Source organism: Schistocerca serialis, chromosome 5 (assembly GCF_023864345.2).
Source record: "Schistocerca serialis cubense isolate TAMUIC-IGC-003099 chromosome 5, iqSchSeri2.2, whole genome shotgun sequence".
Lineage (NCBI taxonomy): Eukaryota > Metazoa > Arthropoda > Insecta > Orthoptera > Acrididae > Schistocerca > Schistocerca serialis.
In genome coordinates this window covers 540,492,752-540,515,588 of record NC_064642.1, presented here as the reverse complement: position 1 = coordinate 540,515,588, position 22,837 = coordinate 540,492,752, and positions in this window count along the sequence as shown.

Here is a 22,837-nt window from a genome sequence, read left to right as displayed (position 1 = left end):
AGCCGTGTGTAACATTAACCGGCCTGCCGGGCGCGCTGCACGGCCCGGTAACCTGCCCTCGCACACGTCCGCGCAGCTGCCGCCACGCTCTAAACCAGGTGTGCCGCGACAGCATACAACTGCAGTGAAATCATGCCCGCGGTGTGCTACTAGACATTCGCGTGACAATTGCCCGTCACGCCAAGCTATTTGTTTTTTCTGTAATAAGAAAGGACATGTTCAAAGTGTTTGCCAGAAAAAGCTCAGATCAGACAATCACAACCATACCAGGCCCTTTGCTTTGCGCCGGAATCGAACCAAGAATGCTCAGTCTCGTGGACCTTCACCCATGGACATTCCTGTAGTTAATTCCACTTCGTCCAGTGCCACTGTCTCTAACAGTGACTGTGATCGTCCCACAAATACTGTGCGTTGACGTCGCCGGAACTCGCGTCAAGTCGCCAGTGCTTCTGTACCAGTGTCAGTTCAAATTGCACGAGACAGTCGCTCTTGTCGTCAGCAGGACAATAAGCTTTTTGTAGATTTGGACTTTAATGGCAAGGTCATACCATTCCAGCTCGATACCGGAGCTGCAGTTTCATTGCTCAATCACGACACGTACAAACAACTGGGCAAACCTCCGTTGCGTGCCGCAAATGTTAAGTTAAATAGTTATTCAGGTCAGAATATCCCTGTGTTAGGACAGTGCACTCTTCTTGCAACATACAAGGGACAAACAAAACTTGTATCATTTAACGTTCTTCGTTCTTCTACTGCAGTGAACTTGTTTGGTTTAGATTTATTTCAATTGTTTAACATGTCTATAGTAAATCAGCCTTCAGTAATTTTCCTTTTGTTGTCCGGATGTCTTCCACGACGTCCTCTGCCACCATCCAAGCATTGTCTGCTATCTTTTGCGTTGAAGGTCTTCCGTAGACTATTGTTTCCGACAATGGCCCGCAATTCATGTCCGCAGAATTTCAGTCATTCTGCCAGGCCAATGGTATTCAACATCTGACATCCGCGCCGTTTTCGCCTCAGTCAAACGGTGCCGCTGAACGATTGGTCCGGACTTTCAAGTCACAGATGTTGAAGTTGAAAGAGTCGCATTCTCGGGAGGACGCGTTGTTGCTCTTTTTGTCTTCGTATCGCTCTCAGCCTCGAGATGGTCGCTCGCCGGCTGAGTTGCTCCACGGTCGTCCTCATCGAACCTTGATGTCTTTGCTGCATCCGCCGCATCAGGTTCCTGTGCAGCGGCAGACTTCTGCTTTTGCTCCAGGCGACGTTGTATTCTATCGCAACTATCGAGGTTCACGGCGTTGGCTCGCAGGGCGCATTCTTCGCTGCCTCGGCCGCGCGATGTATTTGGTTTTGGGGGCCTCTGGTGAGGTGCGTCGGCATCTCAATCAGCGGCGCCTCTGTCGTCGCACGGGTTCTGCCGCTCCCCGTCTGCTTTCAGCGACGGTGCCGTCCGGTCAGCGCCCTGGGGACCCATCTACTGGCTCGCCTCATCCCCAGATGTTACCGACGATGCCTTCCATTTTGTCCAATGGCGACGCGCCGCCGCAGCCGCCGCCGCCGCCGCCTGTTCTCCAGCCGGCGCCGCCCGCAGTCGACGCTTCGCTGCAGCCGCCAAGCGCCTCGCTGCAGCCGCCACGCGCCTCCCTGGGTCACGCGCCGCCGATCGCTTCCCGTGGCCAGCCGTCCTCCGCCATGGAACTCTTGCCCGCTCCGGACCACATGGCGTCTTCGCGCGTCGGGTACCCCGACGCAATGGAGGTCGACCCTTCGGCCCCTCCAGTCTATTTACGGGCGCATACACCGCATGTTGACGTGCACCCTGGACTAGGTTTTCAGGCGTTTCCTAGCTCCCCTCGGACCGAATGGCCGGATGCGGGTGGCGCAGCCTCGCCTGTTGTTAGGCTCCCCACCTCATCGCATACGCCAACATGGGGTCCTCCCCACGGCGGGCGGAAGCCTTATCAAACGACCGTTCGCCGATTTGCGGGGGAGGAATGTGGTGTCACCGCCAGACACCACAGTTGCTAGGTGGTAGCTTTAAATCGGCCGCGGTCCATTTAGTACATGTCGGACCCGCGTGTCGCCACTGTCAGGGATCGCAGACCGAGCGCCACCACAAGGCAGGTCTCGAGTGACGGACTAGCACTCGCCCCAGTTGTACGGACGACTTTGCTAGCGACTACACGGACGAAGCCTCGCTCATTTGCAGAGCAGATAGTTAGAATAGCCTTCAGCTAAGTCAATGGCTACGACCTAGCAAGGCGCCATTAGTAACATTGCATGTATCTAAAGAGTCTCACTTGTATCGCCACAATCTCCAGATGTACCAAAACGATGGATTAAAGTTAAGTATTCCAGAAGCTACGTACTTTTCTTTATAGCATTCATAACATATCCTGTTTCAGACCTCACGCACCCTGCTTTGGCTTAGCGCGTGCCTTTCGGCTTCCTCTCATTGTGTCTAGGCTGTCTTGTCTAGACACAACACTTCCACTGTGGATCAAGAGGAGGATGCTGCTAGAGGACCGGAAACTCGTCAAGCGGCTGTGGGAGCGAGTGGTTCGGCAGAGAGTGCTCTCCCGGCGGCCGCATCTTGCCTGCCATCTACGACTGACCGGCTCTCACACTACGTTGCACGGAGATCGCTGGCGCGAAAAGCGGGCACAGACTCACCGGTGCACGCACGTGACCAGAAAAATCGTACACACTCACTCGACCGCTTGGCGACCGGCGGGCGCCTCTATCGCCGAGATGGAGTCGCAACAATCATCGTAGCCGCCTGGAAGAAGCAGCCAGCCGCCGACGCGCAGAGGGAAACGCCTGCCCTGCTCGCAGCCTAGCGAAAGACATCTGCCTCGTGGGTTGCCGTGGAGCCAGGAGTAGCGACCTGAGAAGCGGCAGCGGCCACCGAGTAAGCAGGAAACCCTGCCACGCCCGCAACGGTGCAGAACACGCCTGCCTCGTGGGTTGACGCAAAACAAGAAGCAGCGACGCTTGACGCTGCAACTGCACTGGCGTACCAGAAGGAAACATTCCATTAGAACGCGCCACAAGTGGGGCGGATGGAAACCATGCAACCATCACGGAAACATCGAGCTGTTGTAAGGTGGTCATGGCACTTGGTCTTTGTATGTTATCGATGTGCACACCGGAGAGAGGGCAAGTTACGTTACGGTTAAACAATCTCTGGTCTTGTCGTGGCACAGTGTTTGCCTCTGCGCAGTCTGATTCATTCTTAGTTGATGTGTGGTAGGTGTTGACTTGTGATTGTATCTGTTAGATAAGGAATATGGTAAAGAACAGCATGCATGAGTATGATGTGTACATTGAAAGATGAAAGGAATATATATTTTGAATAATATTATTATTTTTGAAGACAAGAAGTTTGAGGTAAAGCTGCAGCATTGCGCGGCTAGGAGTGATTATTGTCAGCTACTTAACTTGCTGAGAGCTAAGAGGAAGAGCACCCCACTTCCCTGAGCCATGACCTAGCGTATTAATTGATTAAGCTGCTTGATTTTTATAGAAATTCTCTGTTAACATTGAATCCTTTTTAAATCATTATTTACTTTGTTAAGCATAGTATTGTTCAGACCAATGATATGTATGATGATAACACGAAGTTTTACTCTGTCCATTTGAATATATACTTCATTCTAAAATCGTTGACCTGGCATATTATTTCATTGAAACAGTTACTCTCCCCACCCCACTGTTTCTCATTATGCATTACCATATGCAACAGTTTGAATATGTATTTATAAACAGATATAGAGCTTAGCCGCTGCCTGCTAACTGTCTGCTGTTATGCTTTCGAGAAATCTGTAACAATGTCGTCAAGACGCGAGTTAATTTGAAATTTTGACTAGGGCCAGATAACTGTTTTACTAGCGATGCGCATTTAATATAAAGACAGTTTGCATTCAGATCAGTTACAGTTCAGTTCAAACTAGCTTCTGTTCAGTCAATGGTTAGCATACGAGCGTAAGTTGGATAACAGTTTGTGAATACACAGTTTTGGTAATACGTAGGTTTTATAAAGTGGGAGGCGAAGTAGGGTTAGATTTCAGGTAAAAACAAATATAGTGGGCAGGTTACACTGTTTCCGGCGAGGAAGACACTGCACCACAGGCCGCCAGTACCAAGTCGCTGCCAAAGAAGAAGGTGGGGACGCAAGCGGCTGTACCCATTCCAAGCCTGGAGAAGGAATTTATTGTCCCAAGCAGGAAGCACAAAAAAATGGTTCAAATGGCTCTGAGCACTATGGGACTTAACTTCTGAGGTCATCAGTCCCCTAGAACTTAGAACTACTTAAACCTAACTTACCTTAGGACATACCACACATCCATGCCCGAGGCACGATTCGAACCTGCGACCGTAGCGGTCGCGCAGCTCCAGACTGTAGCGCCTAGAACCGCTCGGCGACTCCAGCCGGCCAGGAACCACACTGACGGGGCAAAGTAATCCAGTTGTTGCAACCACTGCAGGAGGAAAACTCATTCAATGCCATCCCTGAGTCGGCTGGATTGAGTGGCGCTGAGCCGTCACGGGGGAGGAAACCTTCTCCCCTCCACCATTCGTCGTCCTATGTACGGGTGGTACATTCAAGGATTTCTCGCAATTGAATGCAGAGATCGTGTCAGAAACAGTCGCTGTTGGCAGAAACGACCGTCTCAAGGTACAGAATCAGCTGATCGAGAATGAGGGGCTCCACAGCCTCACGCATATCGCGGACCCCCTCAAAGTCCTCAAGGCCGGCATCCGCCACCTTCCTATGAAGATGGGACCGAGTCAGATCAAAGGAGAACTGGAGGCGCTGGGCTACCGTGTCCAACGTGCCTGATGATGTCGCCCAGGACTCACAGGGACAAGCCTCTGATCTATGTCATTTTGATAATCGCAAGATTTTCCAATTACAGAGTATCGGCCACATACCGGTAACTGTCGAGCCACTCCGTGCAAAGGGAAGGCGGGCAACGTATTACTCGTGCCAGGGTCTCGACCACGTTGCACAGTGCTGTTTCATGCGGCCCTGCTGCGTTAAATACGCGGGCCCGCACTAGAGCAAGGAGTGAACTCTGAAGAGAGAAGACACGGCACAGTGCTGCAACTGTAGAGAGCCACTTGTGGCGAGCTATAGGGGCTGCAAGGCGTTCAGGAAGCGAAGCAACTATCAGCGAGGAAGGACAGCACCGTTAAACAAGGTGCAGCCAGGTATCAGTTTCGTGGATGCCATCAGGGGGCCCCTCCCACCCCCTCTCCTTTCCAGACAGCACTAAGAGAGACCAACACATCAAGATCCAGGAACAGTCAGCTGATAAAGCCGCAGTACCAACCGCTCCATAAGCAGCGACCAGAGGGCGCGGATGGCGCGCAGACTGTGCTCCTCCCCACATCGCACCGCGGCCCACCTAACGTGCCGCACAACAGCGAGCAGCTACCATCCAGTCAAAGCGCACTGCCCCAACCACAGAGGACGTCCCCATGACTGCCCCTGCACCGAGAGAAGACCCCACACCGGAGAACTCCGATCGCTTCTGCAATCGCTGAATGAACTCCTGCAGCCGCTGCCTGTCCTGCTGACAGCAGTCACTGCGACCCTCCAGGCCAGCGCTGTTTCCACGAAGAACCACCACGGATAATCGACGCATCCACGAACTCACAGTTGGCGGCCTTAACGCAATCAGGGTAAATTCGTGTGATCGAACGGCCCCAGTATTGTGACACCGTTTTGCTGGGCGGCCCGCAGGAGGCGACGACCGCTGACAATTGTGAGGTGGGAGTTCCACTGCGTGTGCTTTGCGTTAAAATAAACCGCAATGAAATGACTCTCGCTCATTGCCAGCACTGTGTCAATGAGGACAGAGATCGGAGTACGTCCACCAATTAATTTAGGATGAAGGTTGAAACTGCTACCCAGAGATGAAAAGGTTGATACAGAAAAGAAATTCGTGGCTGGCCTCATCAAATCAGTCAGAAGACTGAAAAAAGTAGTGTTTCTTGACAGCCTCATAACTTTCAAACGAAATATATTACCAAGAAAATAAACCACGATTCTGCCGAAAGTCATTTTTAACATACAGACATGTATTGATCAGGAAGAACATTATAATCACCGACTTACTATCGATATAAACCCATTTAGGTGATAGCAGCCTCAGCTGGCGAGGAATGACCGCTAGTCAGACACGCGCACCGTTCATGTAGTATAAGTGGGCGTGCTGTCCGTGTGTAACGTGGGGGAGGGGCGCGATCTGTCTGAGTTTGACTCAGGGCAGATTGTGAGGGCCAGCCGACTCGGCTCGAGCATTTCAGTAACTCCAAAACCTGTCGGGTGTTCGAGGAATGCTGTGGTGAGTGTCTTCAACACGTGGTGAAACCGAGGTGAAACCACGTCCAGACGTCGCGGGGTTGGGTGGCCACCCCTCGTTGTAGACGTCAGACGTTGTAGACTGGGCAGATGGAAATTATTCCCTGATGTTTTAATAGATGTCCTACCACCTGTCCGTTCTTCTTACAGTGTTCCTATATGTTTCTTTCCTCACAGATTCTGCGGAGAACCTCCTCATTTCTTACCTTATCAGTCCACGTAATTTTCAAAGTTCTTCTGTAGCACCACATCTAAAATACTTCTGTTCTCTTCTGTTCCGGTTTTCCCACAGTCCATGTTTCACTACAATACAATACTATGCTCCAGACAGTCTTATATCCAATAAACTAGAGAGCTGTATGAGATCTGTGGGCGGGAACCCTTGTTGAATCTAAAAGTAATGCGCAACGTTGGACCATTATTATGAAGAGCGTGTAGTTTGCCAGTATAATAATGTTGGTATTAATATGGTGTCGCTTGTAATCCTAAGACAGTTTTAGCAGTGCATTTGATACACAATAGCACAGTTTGCGTAACATCAAAGATAACTTAGAAACTTTGCATATACTATCAAAAGAACGGGTCCTTACATTTTGGAAGAGTTAAAAATTATGAAGTGCAAGTTGCAACATCCGAACAAATTGACTTAAATGTAAAGGGATGCTCAGCAACTATTTACAATGTCTGCAGCGGTGTCCAATATAGTAAAAAAAATGGTTCAAATGGCTCTGAGCACTATGGGACTTAACTGCTGTGGTCATCAGTCCCTAGAAATTAGAACTACTTAAACCTAACTAACCTAAGGACATCACACACATCCATGCCCGAAGCAGGATTCGAACCCGCGACCGTAGCGGTCACGCGGTTCCAGACTGGAGCGCCTAGAACCGCACGGCCACCACGGCCAGCCCACTATAGTAGGTTGTCGCATTTGGTCATCTTCGCGTAAGTTTTATCTGTAGCATCTCGTCCCGTGAACTTGGAGGTTGTGTGTCGTGTCGACTGGGAGGTGTCGCAGAATATTTTCAGAGCTAGGGTAAATGTTCCTATTAATTGGTTTGTACGGAATATACTGTTCCTCAGCTATATACCTAATGTGTAGCTTTGCAACTATGTACATATTCACTATTTTTTCTCGTGTTTACTTGTTACGCTAAATTCTCCGTCACTGTAAAATTTGTGCAGCATCATTATGTAGGTTACTTCATACATTGTGTTGCACTATCTGCATCCTTTTTCTTGAATTCTTAATATGAGGTACTCTGTACTTTCAAATATCTTGCACTGTTTTGTTTAACTTGTGATATGTCACTCTGGTCTCTTTTATGGTTTGTGCTATTGTTTTATTATTTTTATTTCTCGACAATTCCATTACACATGTTTTCTTCATTTTTAATTCTTGACAATTGAATTATTCGTTGTATGTTTTGCTTTTATTGTTTACCTTGTACTGGGTCCGTCTCAGTTAATGCCATTCATACAGGGTGTGGATTTAGCGTTATTACTAGCGCCTGGCGTTTGGGTGAATACGTGGGGTTGCGGCCGTGTTGTAGCTGTGATTCCTTCGATTGTCCCTCTCGCCCTGGTGGAGGCCATTCTATGACATATACTGTATGTATATTGATGCGTCTCATTGCGATTCTTGCAGCAGTCTGTTGACTGGTCTTGCTGGACGTCTATGACATGCGGCGGCCTGGCCGTTTTTGCGATGAGCTACTTTTGAGGCTCGAAAATTGGCATCCTACGGCATTTATGCCTTCATTTAACTTTATTAAGCCTATACCACATGTATGGCCGTTCACAGTTGGTTCGTAGGTCACAGTAGTCTGGCAATGAGTTTTTATTTGCTGATTCATTCCTGTCTTTTTTCTGGTTAGGTCCCATTTACCCAGAGTGGTACTTGTTGATTCAAAAAATCTTTTCGTGCCCCCCCCCCCCCCCCCCCACACACACACGAGATCTGGCAAGCTATTTGATAAATTTGATGGATGTGTATCGCGACCTTGAAATTTTACTCATGCCCAAAGGCGTTTTACTTCAACTAGTGAGAAAAGCTCTTGGATCGTAAATTGTATGTCGTGGCTTCAGTTCCAGGGACGTGATAATTTTTAATAATCTTAATCGAAATAAAAGTGGTCTTTATTTTTGTCTGTGTAATCTAATTTTAAATATTATTTGTTATTTCGTTTCATTAATTATCGTATCGAGTTTTTTATTTTACTCTTTTTCTTCCCTTTATTCTTTTTTGTTTGAAATCTTTGATTATGTCATTATAATTGTGGTATTTTTATTAATCTATGGTAATATTGAAATTTTTACAAAATTACTAGTGCATCGATTAAACAGAGCAGTCGAAACAAACTATATGCACTTGAAAGCTTCTTATCTATTTACATTCGTATTCATAAGTGTCAAGCTGGTGTCTGAGAAATACGTAAAACTTATTTTCTTATATAAATCTCGGCGCGGAAGAATACATATCGTAATTTTTACATCAGGTTTATTTTTATGATGATCAGAGTACAGCCGTTACATAAAACAATTCGTCTGCGACAAAGCAATCCGTTTTCAGTGAACTTTACATACGCCATCTGACTGCAAAACAAAACAACTCAGTTTAAAACGTTGGCCCTGAATATTGCTAATCTTTATCTTTAGTCTTGCAAATAATCACTATAAAAGAACTGTTACTGTAATTACACAGTAAATGAACATAAAAATTAATGCATCTGACTTTCTGATAAAACTGCTTGAAAATTCGCAGATAGCACTTTACTGAAATCTTTTACGGGTATTAAGCCTCTAATGTGATACTGATATTATTTTCGCAGATAAACTGGGTCAGTCACTGTGCTTTACAGTGAACAGGAACTTTGATAGTAAGTGAATTTTTGGGCGTACTTCTCGCACGGAACTCTCATCTGCTCTGCAACTTGTTCCAATTAGGAATAATGATGTGACCGTCTAAAATCAAATTTTATTTGCCGTACTTCCAATGTGCAATGCAAGACAGTATCTTACCAATTTTCATAAATGCTTCTCAGTACACAACTCGTGAAGTTCAATGCGAGTGTGTAAACAGAGCCATGAACATGAATGAACATGTTGAACTAGTCTTAACGACTGATAAATGAGAAGAAAGATACAAGTTTAACTGCGCTTCATTAAGCCATAACAACAATACAACTTTTCATAAAGTTTCACCTACACAAGTTAGCAAAATATTTCTTAATAACTCTCCTATAATAACTCTCTTATAAGATAGGACCGTATGCTTTATTACAAAATTTGTACAGTAAACTTCAACCATACAATGAGAAACTACACAGCTTCAAATATAAAAAAAAACCTAGATTACCTTCAAAGTTGGCTTATATCATTCTTGCATTAATACAATCTCATTTGCTCAAAATCTTTCCTCGAATCATATTATTACGAAATCCTTTCTTAAACAATGCTGTCTCCACTACACAGCATCCTTTTTAAACCAACTCTCCAACACACTCTACTACTGTTACTCTCTGACTTATTCTGTCAAAACAAAATTAGCCTCTCAGTCCAACATCTCCGATCTCAAACAGTGTTACAAAGAATATGACTATATCGGTAATACAAGGTTAGAGTATGTTTATCAAATTCGCAACTTCATTCACATTTTTGGCCAAAACTTCCTGAAAATCGTCATGACAAATAGGACAGCTTCCTATCAAAGTCTGTAACAGTTATACTAAGTCTTTTTCAGAGAGGTACATGGGGACAAAAGAAATGCATAAACTTCCGTGGGGTGCTGGGCGCTGCAGGGTGGGAAGGGGTAAGCAGGGATGAAAGTGCGTGTTTTGTGACGATCATCTGCTGTGGTAGAAACGTCACACGGAAATTTGAGGCGAAGCTGGCTAACAGTGTATGTTTCGTGACTATTATTGATTATTGAGTAAGAGGAGGCTTTTAACCGTGAATTTAAACACATTGTAAAAGTATAACTGTGAAAATATTGTGGGTCTGAGAGGGGGTTGTAGACTAGGGGTAAGGGAAAGGAATTAAATGCATGATTAAACTTACAAAGGCATGATGTAAAAATTTATATAGTCATTTTTTCCAAATGTGTCTCTGGTTTTGTCAATTGAAACAATTGTATGATTTGATTATTTCCTTCTACTTTGATTTTTGTCTGTACGCTAATTGGTCTTCTTTTTTGTCGTATGACAATGTAGTAATGTTGATGAAATATTTTTGAACCAATGTGTTCAATTGTAGGTTCTCTAGCATATCTGTTTATTAATGTTTCTCTATGTGATAAATGGAATTTCAGTTACTTTTTGTGATTGTGTAGAACTTGAACGACGTATTCTCCTACCAATGTGGAACAGTTCAGATGTATGACATGTTACTTCATAAAAAAAGAAAAAAATTGGTTTGATTGTGGCATATGCATAAAATTTTAAATGTTTTACGTCTACATGTTTTACATTCCTTTTGCAGTTGCCTTTACTCCTAAAAATTGTGTTTCTTTTGTATTAATTTATTTGAATGTGTATTTTCGTCAGATATCGCTTGACTTATTTTAATTTCATGGATTGCTCTGTAACTTGTATTTTACATGCTTACATTTTTGACTGGTTTGTAAAGTATTGTATATTCTTACATTCATCAATCCCGTTATTCTGTTACTTGTATATTTTATTTTATTGGTGTTTTTATGTGCTGTCAATCAAGTGTAGAACTGTTAATACTTCAGTTGTGTAATCTGATTACCACAGAAGTACGCGATGGCACCTTCAAGACTGTGATCTTTGACTTGGAGGTGCTTCGACTTGTATTGCTGTACATCACATTTATGCTTTTGTCAGTGTGCCGTCATATTTTAATCTTATGATAACTTTTGATTTTTATTGGCAATTGTGGTTCCCAGCGGTACCTTATGTCAAAGCATGTATGACATGTGATACATCTGTGATTATTTTTGAGTATTTCGATCGATTTAACGTTTTCTCCTGTTTTTTATTATTTCGTTTGACTTTATCACACTGTCCACTTTTGTATGTTGTACAGCTGCCGTTGATGATAGTTTGGAACAGAAAACGGTAGGAGAATAAATAACATTATCACAGACAGCACAGTGTTATGCATTTTGTAAAATTTGTACGTGCTGTTGACCATCACCCAAGCAAGAAATACTGACAGTAAACTGAGTTACACAGTGTCAGGAGGACCATTGGGTGAAGCACGTGGTACAGATATTGCACGTATGGCAGACGGTTTGCCTGTGCTTCAGGAAGCATGTTTTCAAGGTCATGAATCTGCCTCTGAAACTGACGGTTGCAAATACTGATTTATATGCAAGGCCTAAATTTAGTCCCCAACCACAGTCCATAGGAAATGTTTTTCTCCTCAGGAAATATGTTTACTAACTTAAGTTGACATTGCTGATTTCCCGTAGATTTTTCAACTTTTTCAGCACAGATTTTATGCTCCTGATTCATTGGTAAGGATATTGATCACTCTATAACCAATGACAGACATAGAAATACATGGTGTCCATAATCAAAGTGCCAGTTTAAACCCGCTATACAAAGAACCACAGCTCAGAATGTTTGAACAACATGTCATTCAGATGGTGGGAAACGTCATAGAAAAAAAATTACGAAAATGTGACGAATAGATGACGCTGTGAGCACCAGTGTGTGCATTCCAACAGACGCGTTGCACACGGCTGTTCCTTAGTTTGCGTTAGGGACGCCCAACATGACTCTTTCCATGAAGGATCGGGCGCTACTGTTCCGGGTACGCACTCAAGGGTAAGGAAAAAGGCATTGGTTCGATGTCTGCTTGAGATAGGTTCTTTTGGTGTTCATTATGGCAAGTGGAGGATAGCAGGAGAGATCGAGAGGTGTTGTGCAGACATGAAGTTCACATGCCTGCGAGCACATTGCATAAAGTCATATGAAACATCCAGCATTACAGGCTATTTTTGTATAACTAATTTATAAACACCGTTCAGAGTCATCTCCATGATTCGACATTTGGAACACAGAATATCCATACAAAATCACCCATTTTCAGAAGTTGCTTCCTGCTGACCTGCCAGCAAGACAGCCTTCATTCCCGAATTCTTCCTCGCATGGAAGTTAAAAATGTGTTGCCGTGTAACATTCTGTGCCGAGACGAAGCCAGTTTCTATCAACAATGATACGTCAATATGCAGAATTGCAGAATATGAACAATGGAAAATTTGCATGCACGTCAACCGGTACCACTTCATTCTTTAAAAGTGAGTGTGTGGTGCCGGTCGACGACATAGTTTATTGTAGGGCCTATTTTTTTGAGGCGAAGAGTCCTACAGGTCCTGTTACCTGCATCATCATTGAGCCTTTTACACTCAAGGGTGCTCCAATCTTTCAAAAGCGTGGATGTGTGGGCCGGATAATTTTTATGCAATATGGCGCCCCTTCGCACACTGTACAGTCAGTGAAGCAACTACTGCAGAGGCATTTCGGAAAAGCTAGAATTATCAGCCATCATTCCCTACAGCCTGTCCGCCCAGATCACCTGATCTTAATCCGTGTCACTTCAGGCACTGGGATTATCTGAAAGATGATGTGTTCGGTGCTCCAATTACGAACGTAGTTGAACTGAAGGTACGCACTAGACAACACATTCTGAACGTAACCCTCCAGACAATCGACTCTATTGTGGAAAAGGCTGTTACTTGATTTCAACTTGAGGCAGAAAACGGTAAACAGCATATTGAACGTGTCTTGCGCCAGTCTCACTACAATGAGAAATCGATGTCATTTTGATTTTTATGTGGCTTTTGACCCCAAAAAAATTAATGACCGATATCATTTTGCTTTTTATGCGTTTTGTGCCCAAGAACATTTAAAGACAGACGTCATTTTGCTTTTTGTGCAATTTTTGGGATAAGGACAGTTAAAAACCGATTTATCCGATCAGATGTGGTATGAGATTACCTAACGAACGGTGCCACAACTGCTGACTGCCAAACTGGTGCAGTCATGCACATTGAACAGCATTGATAGTGTAATATGCAACTCAAATTATAGCCGTCGTATTGTGATAAGTCTGTCATTTATAGACGATCTTATTTACATTAAGACTCTTAACAGCGTTCCATGACGTTTCCTCCCAGTATCAACATTATACTGTTCAGATTTGACGTCATTCTGAGCAGTGGTTCTCCTTCTACAGCGTTTTGAAATTGGAACTTTTATTATGGACACACTGTAACAGGCTGAGTGCACCCCGTTACAGTCCTCCCATCGAGGATATCCCTGGTATACCGGAAATCAAACCTGGGACCTCCACATGGCAATTAGCTGCACTGACCACTCAGCTATGGAGACAGACCAAAAGAGTAATTACTGACATTTATTTTATTATTACATTGGATAAAGCTTTTTTATAGCACCACTGTCGCTGTGGGTGGGGTGGTGGGATGGCGGGAGGGGGGGGGGGGAAGAGAGACTGCCAGCAGTACGGGCAATGTGCTCTTCAGCCAACTGAGAGTGAAAACTAATTAGATGAAAAAGAAACAGGAGACAAATAGGGGAGATATTAACACTCAATTTAACACTTTTTCTAGGGGAAAATTTTTTAGATGTATGAGACATACGACCTCTTGCACTGGTAATTAAAAACAGTAATAATATAAGGTAAAAATAAGCCCACATTTAAAATCACTATAACCAACGCCAATAAACTGAAAACAAGCACTTTTTCGTCACTAAGAACTGGAAGTACGTGTCCAGGGATAGGAAGGCTGTTGTTAAAGGGAAAATGTTGGTCAGTGAGGAAAGTAAGAATGTGGCGGTATAAGTATGGATGATGTGTGCATAGCAGCTAAAGGTTAGCAGTGACTGTTGGGACAGAAGAAAGGGTGGTGTAGAGGGGAGAATTGGTGACGCTAAGAACTGCTGAGAAAAGGAGTGGTGGTGAAAGAAACGCAGATGGGAAGGAAATGAGGGGTAAGAAAATGTGGGATGGGGAGGGGGAGGAAGCCGTAATGAGATGGAATGGGTTGGGTAGACTTGTGGCTGGTAGGATCGGTAAATGTTGAGGTGGAGTTCATGATCTGGTTGGGGGAGTTGGCTGAGTTTCTTTGGGAGACTACATGGAGTGTGTGTAGTTACAGGGGCGCGGCAGTATATGCGGATTTGAAAGTAGAGTGGAAACAGTAAGATTATTGGAGTCGAGTTTGCCCCATGGAGTAGATTCTTCGGTGGTGATCAGTGTGAATGAGAATAGGGAATTTGATAAGTTCCTAAACGAACCTTTTGAGAAAGGGTAAACGGATGCGCAAAGCGTCGCAGAGTGCATGGCCATTTTAGGCTCTGGAGCGACTGGAACTTGAGAGGGGCGGGTATTCATGCAACATTTCCACAGAAAAAGAAGGAATGCATCAGGGATTTGTATGTGTGAAAGGTAGTTGAGAGGGATAAAAGAATTTGTCACTTATAAGATTAAACTCAAAGCAATTGAAAATGTATTTACAAAAAAATGTTCAAATGTGTGTGAAATCTTATGGGACTTAACTGCTGAGGTCATTAGTCCCTAAGCTTACACACTACTTAACCTAAATTATCCTTAGGACAAACAAACACACCCATGCCCGAGGGAGTACTCGAACCTCCGCCAGGACCAGGCGTACAGTCCATGACTTCAGCGCCCCTGACCGCTCGGTTAATCCCACGCGGCATGCATTTACAAAGTCCACATCATGGCATTAAAAGAAACACGCATCACGAATGATTCTGAAATTACTTGTTGTAATACGTGTACGAGGGACGTTCCACAAGTAATGCAACACATTTTTTCCCAGCCAATATCAATTTAAAAACGCTGAATTTGTTGTGGGACATCGTGGAATATTCCCGCTGCAGTCCCAATAGTTTCATGAAGTCCCGATAGGTGGCGATGCTATAAGTAGCCTTCGAAATGGCGTCTCTAGCGGAGATGTGTTCCAAGCAGAGAGCTGTCACTGAGTTTCCTTTAGCGAAAAACCCAGAGCAGATATTTATAGGCGCTTGCAGAATGTCTGCGGGGACGTGACAGTGAACAAAAGCACGTTGAGTCACTGGACGAGGCTGGAGAAGACGTCTATCATCATCGCAACAAGGTCTCGCAGACCTGTCTAATCTCCCATGTGCCAGCTGGCTGCACACAGCTGCGACTTGTCCAACGTTGCAACGTGCGGAAACTCATTCGAGATGATCGACGGATCAGAAACACCTCGCTGAACAACTGGACACATCTGTTCGTAATGCTGACACACTCGTACATCAGTTGCGGTACTCAAACGTGTTTGCCCACTGGGTTTCTCACCCCCTAGCAGAAGACCATAAAGAGCGAGAAGGACCATCTGTGCGGAATTGCTTTGTGCATCACGAAGCTGATTATGACAAGTTTTTGTCGAACACGTTCACAGACGATGAAACATGGGTTTACCACTTCGAACCGGAGACGAAACGGCAATGCATGGAGCAGCGCCACACCGCCTCCCCTCCAATGAAAACGTTAAAAGCTGCACCCTCGTCTGGTAAAGATGCGACAGTCTTCTGGGGCTCTGAATGGGTTATTCTGCTTGATGTTTTCCCTCAAAGTGCAATGATCAGCTCTGAAGTAAACTGTGATACCTTCAGGAAACTGAAGAAACGACTTCAGCGTGTTCATCGCCACAAAAATGCAAACCAACTTCTGCCTCTCCATGATAATGCAAGGGCTCACACAAGTCTGCGCATCTGAGAACAGCTCACAAAACTTCATTGGGCTGTTCTTCCTCATCCACTCTACATGCTGGGTTTCTCACCTTTCAACTTCCATCTTCCATCTGTTTGGATCAATGAAGGATGTATTCTGCGGGATGCAGTACGTGGACGGTGCAGCAAGAGGTTCGCTCCAACGTCGACCAGGAGAGTGGTACCACCCAGGCATACTGGCCAGCTCCAGTAAAGTTTGTAAAGCTGTCGCACTGAACGGAGGTTACGTTCAAAAAGATGGTTTTGTAGCCAAAAGAGTGGAAAATAATATAGTGTGTTGAAGCCCTGGATAAAACCAACCTGCTTTAAGAATAAATGCTGTTGCATTATTTATTGAAAGTCCCTGATAGGTGATTGTTTTCTTTCCATGTGTTATGATAAAAGAAACTTGAACTTTTCGTTAAACTGTTTATACTTAAACAATATTATGAAAAGTATAGTTGCTACTCACCATATAGTGGAGGTGATGTGTCACAGATAAGCACAACAAAAATATTGTCACAAGATAAGCTTTTGGCCAACAAGGCCTTTATCAAAAATAGACCACACACACACACACACACACACACACACACACACACACACGTACACAGACACTCAAGCAAACACAAATAGCATACACATGACCACAGTCTCTGGCAGCTGAAGCCAGACTACAAGCAGCAGCAGCACATGATGGGAAAGGCAACTGGGTAGGGGCAAGGAGGTCGCTGGGGCAGGGAAAGGGAGGGGTAGAGGGATAGCAGGGTAGGGGTGGAGGATGGTGACATGCTGCTTGGGAGCATGCAGGGACGAGGTGGAGAGAGGGTAGGGAAGCTAGGTGCAGTCGGGAGGTTAGACGGAGGGTGGGGGAGAGAGGGAAGGTAGCAGAACAGGATAGAAGTAAAAAGACTGGGTGCAGTGATGGAATAGAGGGGTGAGTGCAAGAATGGGAACAGGGTATGGGCTAGATGGATGAGGACAATGACTAATGAAGGTTCAGGTCTGGAGGGTTACAGGAACATAGGATATATTGCAGGGAGAGTTCCCACCTGTGCAGTTCAGAAAAGCTGCTGTTGTTGGGAAGGATCCATATGGCACAGACTGTGAAGCAGTCATTGAAATGAAGAATGTCTTGTTGGGTAGCATGCTCAGCAACAGGGTGGTTATATTGTTTCTTGGTCACAGTTTGTTGGTGGCCATTCATATGGTCAGGCATTCTGCTGGTTGCCATTCTCACATAGAATGCAGACAGTGGTTGCTGCTTAGCATGTAGATCACTTGGCTGGTTTCACCTTTAATGGGACATGTGATGTTTTTGACTAGACTGGAGTAGGTGGTGGTGGAAGGACATATGGGACTAGATCTATTACTGGGATATACTCATAAGGTAAGGGGTTTGGAGTGGGGATTGTGTAGGGATGGATGAGCATATTGTGTAGGTTTAGTAGATGTAGAATACCACTGTGGGAGGGGTGGGAAGGATATTGGGCAGGACATTCCTGAGTAGTACCGAGTTATGAGGGGAATGCTCTATGGCAAGACTATGAGATTTTTGAGGTGGTGGGTGACTGGAAAGATAACGCAAGGGACATTTGTTTTTGTAGACGGCTGGGAGGATAACTACAGTCTGTAAAGGTTTCAGTGAGACCCTTAGTATATTTTGAGAGGGACCACTCATTACTGCAGATGTGATGGTCATTTGTGGCTAGGCTGTATGGAAGGAATTTCTTGGGATGGAATGGTGGTAGCTTTCGAAGTTGAGGTATTGCTGGTGGTTAGTAGGTTTGATGTGAACAGGGGTACTGATGTGACCATATTTGAGGTGGAGGTCAATATCTAGGAAGTGTAGTTGTTGGGTTGAGTAGGACCAGGTGAAGCAAATAGGGAGAAGGTGTTGACTGTCTGGAGAAATGTGGACAGGGTGTCCTCATCCTTGGTCCAGATCACAAAGATGTGATCACTGAATCTCAACCAAGTGAGGGGTTTAGGATTGTGGGTGTTAAGGAAGGATTCATCTAGATGGCCCATGAATAGGTTGGCATCGGATGGTGTCATGCAGGTAGCTATAACCCAGATTTAGTAGAAGTAATCACAGGTGAGGCTATAGTTGGTCACGGCGTCTGGGAAGGAGGTTGTTGGTTTGGAATCCATCTGGAGTTGGGAAAGGTAGTGTTCAATAGCGGTAAGGCCATGGGTATTAGGGACGTTAACGTAAAGAGAGATGGCATCAATAGTAACGATTGCCACTCAGGGTATCCACGCAGTCTGATGCACTTTGCCACAGTTCACATGGCTTTCCCCTTCAGATGTTGGAGTCCTCCCTTGGGCATGTGTGTGTGTTGTCCTTGGTGTAAGTTAGCTTAAGTCAGATTAAGTAATGTGTAAGCCTATGGACTGATGACCTCAGCAGTTTGGTTCCATAAGAACTTACCACAAATTCCAATTTCTAGTGACGAGCAGGGAACTGTGCGGTAAAGGAACAGGAACTGTGGAGAGTCGAAGGAGGAAATGGTTGGTATTTTTTATACAGGAAGGTAGGCTGAATGGGTTGGCCTACAATAGCCGATATCCTCTCTGTGGGGCACAGTAACTGGCCACAATGGAGCATCCTGGGTGGTGGTTTGAGGACTTTAGGAAGCATCTAGAAGGTAGGAGTGAAGCGAGTGGTAGGGATGAGGAGAAAGATGGTTTCTGGGGCGAGGTTTTGGGATGAGCCTAAGAATTTGAGGAAAGACTGGAGATACTGCTGGATTTTTGAAATGAGGTCACTGTAACAAAGTTTGTAGGTGGAAGTATCTGACATCTGTCGGAGTCCTTCTGCCATTGCGATTCATAAATTAAGCTTAAAATTCGGTTAAATCCTGGTACTGGTCCTGTAGGCATACCAACATTTGAGTCCTATGAGATATACTTGGAGACACGTGTGCTTTCATATGTTGTTAGGACGCTGTCTCCTTGCGGGTTACGCTACACATGTGACTGTAGAGCTTTGCTGATCAGCATAACAAAAAGGCGAAGGGCTGGTGAACTCTGCCACCGTCTGTACGTACGAGGAAGTGATACTCCGAACAGCTAGTTCAATTCACACTTTGCTGCAGATGATTCCCGACACTTGGCAACTCATTTTGTGTTATCTACGAAGACTGATGAAGGTAGGAATATATCAAAATATTTTTGTTCTATCATATCAATCATAATCCAACATTTATGGTTCAAATTGGTTCAAATGGCTGTGAGCGCTATGGGACTTAACATCTGAGGTCATCAGTCCCTTAGAACTTAGAACTACTAAAACCTAACTGACCTAAGGACATCACACACATCCATGCCTGAGGCAGGATTCGAACCTGCGATCGTAGCGGTCGCGCTTAGAAAATTTATGTTAATAATACATTTGACAAGGAATTATTAGCAAATCATGAGCGGTGTGTATGCAATAAGTTTGCTTTTTCCTACTCATAACTATTTTTGACTGAACTAATGGGTGTGTGAAATGTGGCTATGACAGGTTTCTCAATTGAGACTGATAATGCACCAATAGAACCTCAGCTATTTCCTAGAGGAGACGTAAGAGTTTGTATCTCTACCCAAAAAGTGTGTCGTTTATCATGTTCTGGAAGTTAAGAACCACAGAAGTTTGCAGTTGTTGCAGTTTCTCTGTGGCGTACTTTACCAGAATGTCAAGTGGAAGTTTTGATTGTTCCACAGGTGATACTGAAATGGAGATAAGTTAGTCCATTCATTGGCTTTTATTCTTTACTTGGCTTTCATTACTTGTTTGTGGCCGTTTTAAAGCTCTTAAATAGTATGAGCATGAATGGTTATTGACAATGCTCACCTGATGGTCGTCAAATAGGTCGACACACCGAAAAAATAAAATACTACCGATAATATTGCTATCGTTATTAACATATAACGTTCTTGTTAGGCAGCTGCGTCTGTGAATGTATCGAACCACTCGAGATCCAACAGCCCAAGCGGTATCTCGTCGAGCCAAAACCTAGGAAACACTGATGGACTGGTGTATCTTGGCGCAGCAGAAGATTTACTACATACCAGCTACCAGAGCCTCGTTTTTGACTTTCTGGAAATCTAACAGGAATAACCAGGCAACACCAGCCCATTTATTTCCCCATACATTTGGCCTCAACCAAACTTTCATTGTCATTGACTTCCAAAAGTTAGTACCAGAGGTACTTTCACATGGTTTGACACATTTGGGCGAGAGAAGTTGGTGAAGGATCATGGCCTACCCTGTCGCAAGCGATAGATATACGTTGTGAAACAAATCTATTGAAGTGAAATAACTGAATTTATGGGGATGAAATCAAACAATATTGAGTCGCATGAAATGATAAGAGTTAAAATCGTCTTAAAAGCCAACTGTTGAAGCTACTGCCAGAAAAATGGCTGCAGTGCGTACGACGAAAGTTGTAGGAGAAATTAATAAATGCTTCCAATGAGCATTTACAACATAAGTAAGATATGTGTTTACTATGGTGATAATTATGACACAGCGCATACTGGTTAGTAGTCACAATCCTCTAGTTTGGAAGTAAGTCACAAATCCGAAATTTCATCTCTTTATTTGGATGCTGTGATAGGAAGTCATATCCAGACAAATTTCAGTGCCAAGATGGCTTTATTCCAGAAGCCATTGTTTCCAGACACATGCAGTCAATGTTAGAACGGAATATAAAAAAAGAAACAATAAAAAGAATGAAATCGCATAACAACTGTTTAGCGTTTTATTTTATCTGAGTAAATGTTCGATTTTTAATTAATTTATGTACCTGGATATAAAATAAAGACATCACGTCTACATTCTGCAGTGCACATTAGTCTTATTACAGTAATTCGTCTCCTAAACAAGCTTCAGCACTAAAATATCTATTCGTTGGAGATCATTTTTACACTCTGTGCATCGAGACACAGCAGAAGTTGGTAAATGGGAAGATTATCAATCAGGCTACTACAAAGTAGACGGATCTCGTAGATAAGTATTCGTTCAAAAATGTTCAAATGTGTGTGAAATGTTATGGGACTTAACTGCTAAGGTCATCAGTCCCTAAGCTTACACACTACTTAATCTAAATTATCCTAAGGACAAACACACACACACCCATGCCCGAGGGAGGACTCGAACCTCCGCCGGGACCAGCCGCAGAGTCCATGACTGCAGTGCCCTAGACCGCTCGGCTAATCCCGCGTGGCTAAGTATTTGTAGCCACACACAAAAAAAACATTGTACCCATAGTCTGTATTTAAACACAACTTTCGCATCAACAAAATTTCACACTCTAGCTACTTACAATTCCTCTATTAATAACCAACAAGGTAGAGATTGCCTGATGAGCTTGAAATATTTCATGGATCAAATATCAAATCATGCTCATTGGGTTTCAGATTTCAAAACTACCTTAAAGAAATACGTCACTTCACCCCATTTTCTGAGACAGCCATGACGACATTCTTTTCATTACCATGAATATGCGTAAGTATTGTTGAAACAGCTTTTTCATACACTTGCAAAACGAAAGACTCATCTTAAACTTCATGACCAAAATTGCCTCATGCATTGTTTTGTATTTCAGTCTAACCATATAGACCACACATCAGTTCATCACTGAACTGCTAACTATGCCTATCAGTAGTTAGTGCCTTCCGTAGTTTGAATCTTTTATTTAGCTGGCAGTGGTGGCGCTCGCTGTATTGCAGTAGTTCGAGTAACGAAGATTTTTGTGAAGTAAGTGATTTTAGAAACGTGTAGGTTAATGTTAGTCAGGGCCATTCTTTTGTAGGGATTTTTGAAAGTCAGATTGCGTTGCGCTAAAAATATTGTATGTCAGTTTAAGCAAAGTCCTGTATAATTTTTCTAAGGGGAAGTTTCAACCTTCCTCCCTTTTTTTATATTCATATTGTGGATTAATGTTATTAAACAGTCTTCATCAAATCCCGAAAGTCTTCCTGAACGTGGAGAGTCACTAATGTTAAAGCTAGCCTCCTTAAAACGAAAAATCAATTTTCGTGCCATGCTGCGTTCAATGGCATTATCCCCATACAGGGTGCAAATGCTTCTGGCTGTCTTTGCTGCTGCCACCTCTCTGCTGAACGCAAACAGAGGAATATGTTGGAAATGTTCCGATTTTCCACGTGGCACTCCATTTTGTAGCGTCCACTCACTGTCCCCAAATGACAAAATGATAAAATGTAAACTCAAATACCAATGATGAACTAGAAATAAAAAATTATCATCGATGAATAAACCCCTATCAGCCGGAATAACAACATGCAAAACATAATGCTATATATTTATGCACCAGTTTAATAGAACAGCTGTCTCGCCGTTGTGTTTAAAGGTCACAGAAGCAGAAGCTCTCAGTAATATTTTGGAAGGAATTCGTTATCAAGATTGTTCGTCTTTGTTGTTTAGTGATAAATCCGACTCCTTCGTTAACCACAAAGAGATTGTCACAAGAATAGATAGCATTCGCTTCAATAACGTGAAACGTTATGCTAGTGAACGTGTCACAGGTGTATCTTTAACACTCATTTCGTTCATAAACAATAATGAAGTGCAATTCGACATATTAGAAATTGTTATCGCTGTAATAAACCCGGATATTTTCTTTGTGTTTCCCCACTCTGACGCGACAGACTTCAAGACAGGACGAGTACGGCGATGTGGGTCTGCATGTGGCGAGATAACCAC